Source organism: Glycine max, chromosome 1, assembly GCF_000004515.6.
Source record: "Glycine max cultivar Williams 82 chromosome 1, Glycine_max_v4.0, whole genome shotgun sequence".
NCBI lineage: Eukaryota > Viridiplantae > Streptophyta > Magnoliopsida > Fabales > Fabaceae > Glycine > Glycine max.
The window spans coordinates 7,986,413-7,997,317 of NC_016088.4; the positions used below are offsets into that span (position 1 = coordinate 7,986,413).

Genomic DNA, 10,905 nt, shown 5'->3' on the forward strand with positions numbered 1-10,905 from the left:
AGATGCCTTTGAATCTATGCAAAATAGCAGTTCGTCGGTGAGGCGTACTGCATCATCCTCTGAGCAACCGAATCGAAGAACGATGATGCCCATGTTGGACCAGTTTCAGCCATTTATGCACAACTTCATTGATAAGATTGTTGATGTCAAAGCTGATGGTAACTGTGGAAATCGGTCGGTTGCCGGTTTATTAGGTATGGGTGAAGACTCTTAGTCGGTGGTCCGCAACCATCTGCTTAAAGAACTTGTCAATTTCTCAGCAGACTATATCAAGCTCTTTGGTGGCACAGAGAGATTTGAGGAATTAAGGATGTCACTACTTCTTGATGGGTTAACCAAGGTATATAATTTATGTATTTGATTTTTAAGACTTTACTTTGAAATTAAGTTTGACGTGTATATTTGTTTCATTCAGGTGACAACAGATAAGTAGATGGATATAATGGACATGGGACATGTCATTGCATCAAGGTACAACGTAATCGTTGTATCCTTGTCTAAACAACAAAACATGACATTTTTTCCTCTTAGAAGTCAACCGCTGGCAAATTCTTCATTGCATCATATAATTTGTATCAGTCATGTGTATGGCAATCATTTTGTTGAGGTACATTGTAGATATGAAGTGTTTTTTTTATATTTATGCAATGAGTTTTATAGGATTGAGTTAACATATTTTTTGCATATACAACAGGTTTATTTAAAAGAACGTTGTCCCTTACCTCCTGTAGCATTGTTATGGTCTACCAATTGTCATCCGCAGGCGAAGTCGTGGTCAAATCCATATATTAGCAGAATGCAACATTACAAGAGCTTCGTGATGTTCAAGAGAGACTATGTTGACATAAATGATGATTGGACATGTAATTTATAATGACTGATCATTTTGAACATGTAATTTATTTGTTACGTTCACAACAAAATTATTACTTAATTCTAAAAAAGCATGTATGATATATCGTTGTCTGAGTTGACTACACATTGTGAAAAATCGTGTATGAGAAATTGTTGTCTGCATTAACATAAAGCGCGTGAAAGGACCCTTCACAGCATGACTACACATGCAGATCTGATGCAAGCTAAAGCATGTCACGTGATTGGTGTAGTTGACAACACATACAGAAAGCATGTGCATGCGTATTTTTAATCTTTAAAAAATGCAGCACTGATATTAAAAGTCATCTATATATATGACACAGCCTAACACTGTAAGAAAGCACAAGTTTCAGTCTCAACCCAAGTCTTACAAAAAACTATGGCACTCTTGGGAGAGACAAGCAGTCGGATAGTTGTGAACTCCACATTAGGTTTTATTTTTCCAAATGGATCCATTGTTCACAATGACAATGGTGTTTCCTTTCAAGCTTCCACTCCAGTTCCCATTCGAGTACCTAACGGGTGTGATTTTCAAACGTTAAAAACTAGAATACACAATACCCTTAAGCTAACCGACAAGTAATTTTTGGATGAAATTTACTACCGGCAGCCTTTCACGTATGCAGGTAATCAATTTTGGTTTCAATGTATGTAACTGAAAGATGATGCTAATGTTAACACAATGTTAATGCGTAATCATGAATTTTCGTTTGTTGGTCCGATTGAGTTATTATGTAGCATTGCTAGAACCCCAGATGGTATTTTAAACTTACTTCAAGCTACTATGACCCCTACTCATGATGCCCTACTATATTACAATGGGAGGTGGAACATGTCACGCCAAAATGAGTTTGTTGGTTACTCGTTCACATGAAAAAATCCCCAAAACTTTGACATTCCCACTGGATGTACCATGGATGAACTAAAGGATTTGATCAAGCAAGTTGCGCCTCGTGGGATTCCCCCTTATGGTATTGATGAAACACAAATGGTAAGGCGATTGTTTTTTCGGAAACCAAGTCACCATGAGTATTCAGAAAAAGTTATAAAATTTGAAATAATTGAACTCAAAACCAACGAGAACGTGATGAAGGTGCTCATTGAGTCTAACTACTGGAAAAAGATTGGGCCAATAGAAATTTTAGCTGTTTTCAGTAAACTTGTATCGCAAATGGAAGACGAGTTGTCCTTGTCGCAAAATTATCATGAGTTAGTTGTAGTATTTGATGCGAATTTAATTTTGTTCGACTATGTTGAAATTAATGTACTGTTTGAATTCATGTATTGCATAATCATTTTCAATTAGAAGAATCTAAACTAAAAAATAGATTACTATATATAACAAATTAATTAATGTAACAGCGATATTACCAACGATAATAGTGAGAAGCACTGACAGCAAAGAATAAACAATTCCAAATACCTGCCAATGTTGATGATGCACTGTTCCCGCCAAATTCTTGCGCATAAACAATAGGTGATTTTGATCGAAGTGCACACAATAAGGGAGCAAAACCCCCGTCTCTCGCTGTTACAATTTTTATACCTCAACAACTAAAAACTAGAACTAGTTCTTGCGTGCAAGCGGTGAAAGCACTCACCATTCCAAACGAGAAAACCCTTTTGGTCCATACACCTAAATTGATCATTTCCTTAAAACTTATGCATGCAAGAAGACGAAGAACACAAGTCTGAAGCACAAAAAACAAAAGGGGGATAGTAGAAATGAAAATGGAACTAAAAAGAAGAAAACAAAGTGCATGCATTCATATTGATGAGGAATCTGTTTACTAATCTTTAGACATTTTATATTTTCATATTTGGACGATGTTTCTAATTTTGTTGTATTTGAAAACATTTTGTTTTTGACTCAACATTTTGTATATTTTAACTTATTTTGCTTTATAATTTTAATTTAACTTTAATTCATCGAAATATTAGTGTTAACGTTAAAATCTTATTTTTAAATTACTTACCCATTAACGACGTCGAAAAATTGTTTAAACACCTCCTCTGTTTGCCAAGTATACCCTCATGCTTTAGGTTTTTTTTTACAAAAATACCCTTCATGGAAACATGTTTATGTTGATCACAAAAGCACAAAGACTTGTGTTTATATTTTGTTTTAGTTGTCAATCATTTTGTATCATTTTTTTTTTAAAATAAAATATATATTCTCAATGAATGATTTTATCTAACATAAGTGTTAAAATAACACAAAATACATGCTTTGTTGGTGGTTGACTTCAAGAGGAAAGAAGGTCATGCTTTGTTGTTGGGACAACGATACAAGGATTACATTATACCTTGATTCAATGACATATCCCATGTCGATTTTATGCATCCATTTATCCACAATCACCTAAATGAAACAAATATACACATCAAAGTTAATTTTAAAGTTAATTATTAAAAATAAAAACATAAATTACATACATTGGTTAACCCATCAACAAGTTGGAACATCCTTAATTCCTCAAATTTGTCTGTGCTACCGAAGAGCTTGATATAGTCATCTGAGAATTTGCCAAGTTCTTTAAGCAGATGGTTGTGCAGCAACGACCAAGACTCTTCACCCATACCCAATAAACCGGCAAACGACCGATATCCATAGTTTCCGTCAGCTTTGACATCCACAATGTTGTCAATGAAATCGTGGATAAATGGCTGAATTGATCCAACATCAGCATGATCCTTCTTGGATTGGGCTGGTCAGAAGATGATGCACTATGCTTCACTGAAGAATTGTTATTTTACACAGAATGCAAAGCATATACATACTCCCAGTATTATGGATCACGCTTTGTTAACCTTGGGTTTTTGTTCATCGGTTTCTTTGGTGCACCTTTTGTGTTAACCTTTGCTGGAGGAGGATACATAGAATTTTGATCAGGGTATGCAATGTCCCAAAGTTTACTTTTTAGAGTAAACTTACAACAAACATCAAGTTCTTCAAATCTTTTAGATATGGTTTCCATCTTTTCCTTGATGGTCACTTTGGGCTCAGATAACCCTTGGTCTGAAAAACTAAGTCTCCTCCGAAACATATGGATTGAATCTAGTGGGATGCAACCAACAACATATTTAGATAGCTCACATACACAAGGAAGACCGTGCGTGATTCTCATGCACAACCACAAGTGGAAGGATTCTTTCCGTGCGTGATTTAAAGTATACCTTAAAATGATTCCAAGAATCCTCTTGTATAAGGTTTTTTTAAAATCATGTATAACCACATGTGTATTTGATTCAAAGGATGCTTTAATTTCAATGTGCTATAGGGTGATCATGTTGTTCATGGCATCCCAAACACTACATAAGTTTCCAAGGCTATTCTATAACACTCTTTTTAAAGCTCAATGAGCAAATTCAATCCTACATTTGAAATACACAAATAACAATAAACATATACAACAATAAAATTCTATCAATTCATCAACCTTAATAGAAATAATTGAACACTTTCATACCTGTTTGTTGTTGTGTTTCCTAAGTGCGTCACCTTATTTGTCCAGGCTGTAACAAATTTTTCCTTGCGGGGGATTATCCATGTTTCGTTAACATAGTCAACAAACATTGGCCAAGGTGAACAAGCCATTTCAAACTTCTTCAGGTATTCATTGAACTGTTGTTTCGAAGGATAATCAGCCAGACTTCCCCAAGCATCCATGACATACTCCCAAGCATTTTTTTGACCAATTAGTGATTTATATTTGGCCTTCACATTCTTGTTTATGTGAAAGCTGCACAACAAATTTGTACACTTAGGGAATACAGTTTTCACTGCATTCATCAATACTAGGTCTTTGTTAGTCATAATAACTCTAGGGAGGGCATCACATCTTAAAAATATACCTCGGAACCGTTCTAAATCCCATACCACATTATTAACATGTTCACCCTCTAGATAAGCAAAGCCAGCAGAGAATGTCATCCCTGTTGGTGTCACACCAACAAAGTCAAGTAGTGAGAGTTTGTATCTATTTGTTTTGTAGGTACTGTCTATCAAAAATACCAAATTACATGCATTGACTAACTTCACTGTATCAGGGTGACACCAAAAGATATCACGTACCACGTCTTCATCCTTTAATATATGCTAATAAATATATTGATCTCGTGCAAGAAGCTTTATTAGATGTTGCATTTCAGTATCACTTCCTCTAATGGAAGAATGGTATGCACTTCTTGCATTGTATATTTGTTTGATGGTTGTACAACTATTGACATTGTGCTCCTTCAATGTTAGCAAGATGTTTCTTGGTTTCTCCATTGACTTGATCATGATCATATCAGCAATAATTGTCTTTTCATCCTTAGTCAATCGCTCAGTGTATGGATGTCTAACTAATGACTTGCCCAATTCATGATTATGAATCCCACACATCAACTTCATCATCCAACCTTGCCCTCCAACCACTGGTTTCCCACGAAGCTTGAAGGGACTCCCACATTTCCTGGTCCTAATATCCCTTCTAACAAAATCTTTCTTCCTACACCTATACTCACCACTCCTTTCACAACCAATTAACACAAATGAAATCCTTCCTCTACTACCAGTGTTTGTGTCAGACCTCATAATGACTGTCATAAATCCGTTTTCATGAGCAACGGATCAAGCCCACTGCAAAACATCATTTCGGGTACCAAACACCTATAACGCAACCCACACCATTTTAGTCTTCTAAGGGACATTGATTTTATGAAAATAATAACAAAAATCAACATTATTACCTAAGAAGTATTGAATGCATTCGAACAATCAACATGCTGCTCATTCACACCACATTCCTGTTCATTTTGATCATCCATATCAACTTCTTCAAACATTATACTGTCATACATCCATTGATCTCCATCCATCTTAATAACAAATCATCAATTTCAACAACACAAACATACAACACCTAACCGTACTATACATATAATATCAAACAAAACTCTACATAATCTTTTACTCCACAACATTTTATAAACACTACAATTCATAATCATATATAATAAAATGCAAAAACCCTATATCATTCTACATACAAATTATTTTAAATACACATATAAACAATTAATTTAATTTTAAAAATGACCATACAAACATATTAATAATTAAAAAATATAAAACTTAAAAAAATTGTTTAAAATATCAAAATCTATAAACCATACGGATCAAGTTGATCCGTATAGACCATACGAATCAACTTGATCCGTACTTATAACTTACACATTCAGATCAACTCACGCACACCTAGCAAAATGAAACAAAATGGCGTACCTGGAATGCCAATGACAACGAAACAACCACCGCAACAATCACCACCGACCCGTAACACTTTCACCTCGACCCAAGCGGCAGTTCTCTCAACAATGAAAAACCAACACAAACCAACAACAGAGGGAGAAAACGAAGAAAAAATAATGGAGGCGTAAGAGAAAAAATAACACTGCAACCAACTTTAAAAGGAAGAAGACAGCAAGGGCATTTAGGGAATTAAATAAATTTGTTCGGTGCACAAGCAATAATGCTGGTGCACCTAGCATCACCCTTAAGTCCATGCTTATTTGGCCATTACTATCACCCTTTTAGATAGAATAATGGATCCTTGTACATAGAGAATCCAACACCATAGATCCATGCTAATTTTCAATGCACTTCAATTGATGCAAAAAGTTGCCATCACATGTTTTCCTCTCTTTATAGTCACTTGGACTTTGACTTTTCTCAATGGTCACTCTTGGCATGACATACTCCCTTTGTTTGGTTCCTAAGTTCCACTTAACAATGTCCTTTTTCCCTTTACCTCTGCCAACAACTTTAGGGTTCACCTTTTTAGCCCTTTTTGGAGACTGCCCTCCCATATTTAAGGTTTTCTCTCCACCCTTTTGGGAAGTTTCTCCCTCATCAGGTTCTTAACTTTCTTGTATCGAGGTAATCCATTTTGATTAACAAGCTTTTCCTGCTTAGGACCTGCACTTTTTCTAGCATTACCCTTTATCCCAAAATTTTCTCCTTTCCTTATATTGTCAAGTCTAGAGACAAAACCCCCTGTCTCTAGTCAACTCCACATTAAATGTTGATGCTTGCTTTGAAGTTCCTTTTTTCCCTTCTTTTGCTTTTCTCCTAGGGTTATGTTTGATGAGCATCTAAGGACTATACCCTTCTGGTTGCGTTGTCTCCTAGACTTCTTCATCTATTGCCACCACCTTACTGTCAAATGTGCCACCTTCTCCATCATTGTCAACTATTGTTGGTTTTTCTAGGCCATTACCCATCTCATGTTCTTCCATAGATACCATGGAACCTTACGTGCAATCATCCTTTTTTGTGTTCATACCTTCCACACTAAAGCATATAGTATGTAGCCTTTCATATTCCAACATTAAGGGATGACCTCGAATCATAATGCGGGTTGCTAGTGGTTTGCTCAAACCCATCTAACAAATAACCTAGTAAACCTCCCTCTTAAATGAGTAGACATCGTTTAATCAACTTTGAGCATAGTGCCAATGGAAGCACCAATCCACCACAAACAGTGTTGGTTGAAAAGCTCAATAGGGAGCTTCAAAACCCTTACCTATACAACAATCTTCCTTACCTTCTCTGCATTAAGCATCAAAAACAATCTTCCTTACCTTTGGACAATGAGGGTAATGATCCACTATCAACCATGGCCCTTCGAAAAATTCATGGTTATAATCCTCTTGGTTTGAAAATTGAACCAGAAAGAAATCATCAAGCATGTTGATTATTTTTAAATCACCATTCTTGATCTAGCCTCTCTAGAGCCTAGCCTCAAGATTGTTGTTGTTGATAGGTTTTTTAAAATGGCTCATTTTATTCCTTGTAGGAAATTTGATGATGCTAATCATGTGGCGGATTTGTTCTTCAAAGAAGTAGTGAAACTCCATGGATTACCAAGAAGCATTGTTAGTGATAGGGACTCCAAGTTCCTAAGCCATTTTTGGAGGACCTTATGGGGGAAGTTGGGTACTAAGCTACTATTTTCTACTACTTGTCACCCTCAAACGGATGGACAAACGGAGGTCGTGAATTGGACTTTGGGTACCTTGCTAAGGACCATTTTGAAAAAGAATCTTAAAAATTGGGAACTTTGCTTACCTCACATTGAATTTGCTTATAATAGGACTGTGCATAGCATCACTAGTTGTTCTCCTTTTGAGGTTGTTTATGGTTTCAATCCACTAACTCCTCTTGATTTGTTGCCAATGCCTAATATTTCAGTTTTTAAGCATAAGGAAGGACAAGCCAAAACGGACTATGTGAAAAAGCTCCATGAAAGAGTCAAGGCCCAAATTGAAAAGAGGAATGAGAGCTATGCTAAACAAGCAAACAAGGGGCGCAAAAAGGTTGTTTTCCAACTCGGAGATTGGGTTTGGGTTCACATGAGAAAGGAGAGGTTTCCGGAGCAAAGGAAATCCAAGCTTCAACCAAGAAGGGATGCTCCATTTCAAGTACTTGAAAGGATACATGACAATGCGTACAAGATTGAATTACCCGGTGAGTATAATGTGAGTACTACATTTAATGTGTCTGACTTAACTCTTTTTGATGTAGATAGAGAAGTCGATTTGAGGACAAATCCTTTTGAAGAGGGAGAGAGTGATGAGGACAAGGCAAGGAATAAGGGCAAGGAACATTTAGAAGGACTTGGAGGACCTATGGCAAGGGCTAGAACAAAGAAGGTCAAGGAAGCTCTTCAACAAGTGTTAACCATGTTAGTTGAATGTAGGCCCAAGTTACAAGTGGAGAAACTTCAGATTGTTAATTGCACCATGTTCCAAGAATAGTAGAGGGTACCATTTTCATTGAGTGGTTTTATTAGCATTTTGTTAGTTGAAATAAAGGCCCAAACTTGTGTTAAAGTGGATGTCAATTCTCTTGGGATTTGCACCACCTATGGGCTTGTTTTAATTTAAAGAAATTAAGGTTTAATAAGGTGAAAACTCTAGGATTGTGGCTGCCTCTTGGCTAACCAAGGAGTTGCACAATTTTCCATATGTTTATGTGTCTTAATTCTAGTTTTAATTAGGTATAATGACACCATCAATTGTTGTTATCAATTCTAGTTTTAATTAGGTTTAATGAAACCATCAATTGTTGTTATTGGTGATCATTTCACTTGTGTAACCAACTTGATGTCATTCCTATTTATAGATTGCACATTTTCTAATAAAAAAATAGACCTTGAATTTGAGTTTTTAATCACCTTCTAATGTGAGAGTGAATCTCCTTAGTTACTTGAGTGATTCAAGAAATTGGTTTATCAAGGAACACCACCTTCTGTGTGACACCAATTCCGGAGGAGTGATTCTTCCAACCCCCTTCTTCATTCTCCTTCTTCATCTTTCTAAACCTTCATTCTTTAATCTCACTTGAACACCATTGTTATCATCTTCATTTTCCATCCAAACACATTCAAACTTTGAACCAAATACCTTACATTCAACCCTCCATAAACTTGTCACTTTCTCTCTCATTCAATAAATTTCATAAAAAAAAAAGAAAGAAAAACCTTTGAAGATCCATCTTCAACCCTTGTGCAAATGGATTTACATCATAATAGGTACTATGATGGTAGGCTCTCTGATCAGCAAATGGCTTTGCTGCAATATCAGCTTGAAAATCTTCATTTTTTGAGTGAGGAGGTATACAAAGATTTGAAGCACTCATTTACTGTTTATTATATAACTTATAAATGATACTTATAGTGTAGACATTCCACTAATCATATTTCATTTAATTAGTTCTCCATCAATATTTGGTCTTGCAGATTCTTCGATTGCAAGAGTGTCTAAGCAAATATGAGGGAACTGATGATCGGAGCGCACCACAGGTAATAGTTAACATGGATAATAATGCTTACTATTTTTTTTGGGTGAATATGGTACTTAGTATTTAATTCCTTTCTGTTACTTCAACAGTGATCCAAAGGTAGGTTTTCTCTTTTTTTATCACGCAAATATAAAAGGTGTCTCAAAGAATTCAATAGAAAGCTGGATTTGGTTTACCCCCTTATTGTCCCTTCTCCCCAGTACTCAAGTCTCCATATACAGGTGCTTCAATAAGCGTTTTTTTGTTGTGGTTTTTGTTACTTTTGATCTGTGATTTGCAATTTTTCTTGGGTTATAAACTTATAATTGTGTGTTGTTTTGATGGTGTTAACTTGCAGGTGGAATTGCATGGCCAGATGACTTGGCTGCTTTGGTCGGGCCTTAAAACTATTGTTTAATTCAGAGGTGTGTTGATTATTTTGTTCTTCTCTAGGACAGGGTGGAGTGCTGAGATCGGTTTGTTTTGTGAATTTGAAGATATAGTTTCATAATCATATTTGTCAAATTTCATATTGGATCTGGTATTTAGTACTTTTATCATCTGGGAAATTTTAATCTTTGTGTGGAACATCACTTGCAAGTTACATCTATGAATCTGTATTGTCATTTGGTTTCCTGGTAGAGTGCATCAACAGCAACAACAACATCAGCATTAGCAACAATAGCATCAGGAAACTCTTGCTAAGGATGATTCTCAAGGCTCAGGAGGACAGTAGTAGAGTTTTATTATGGATTTGGATGAAAAGAAAGAAGCATCATTGTGCAGATACTGGCTGAGGTTTCTACTATGGCTTTTGTATTGTATTATAATTGGGAGACTGTGAGGAAAAAAAAAGGGTGTCTCAGAGAATTCAATAGAAAGTTGGATTTGGTTTATCCCCTTATTGTTCCTTCTCCCCAGTACTCAAGTCTCCATATATAGGCGCTTCAATAAGCCCTTTTTTGTTGTTGTTTTTGTTACTTTTGATCTATGATTTGCAATTTTTCTTGGGTTATAAACTTATAATTGTGTGTTGTTTTGATGGTGTTAACCTGCAAGTGGAATTGCATGGCCAAATGGCTTGGCTACTTTGGTCTAGCCTTAAAACTATTGTTTAATTCAGAGGTGTGTTGATTATTTTGTTCTTCTCTAGGACAGGGTGGAGTGCTGAGATCGGTTTGTTTTGTGAATTTGAAGATATA

The 10,905-nt window shown here is 35.9% G+C and overlaps 1 long non-coding RNA gene across 1 annotated transcript; it reads left to right on the forward strand.

Annotated features, from left to right (window-relative positions):
• Positions 1–9,855: 9,855 nt before the first annotated feature.
• LOC102663219 (uncharacterized) lies at positions 9,856–10,247 on the forward strand. The gene is made up of 2 exons (XR_412689.3): positions 9,856–9,945; positions 10,062–10,247. It is a non-coding gene; the product is annotated as an uncharacterized lncRNA (long non-coding RNA).
• The last annotated feature ends 658 nt before the right edge of the window (positions 10,248–10,905 follow it).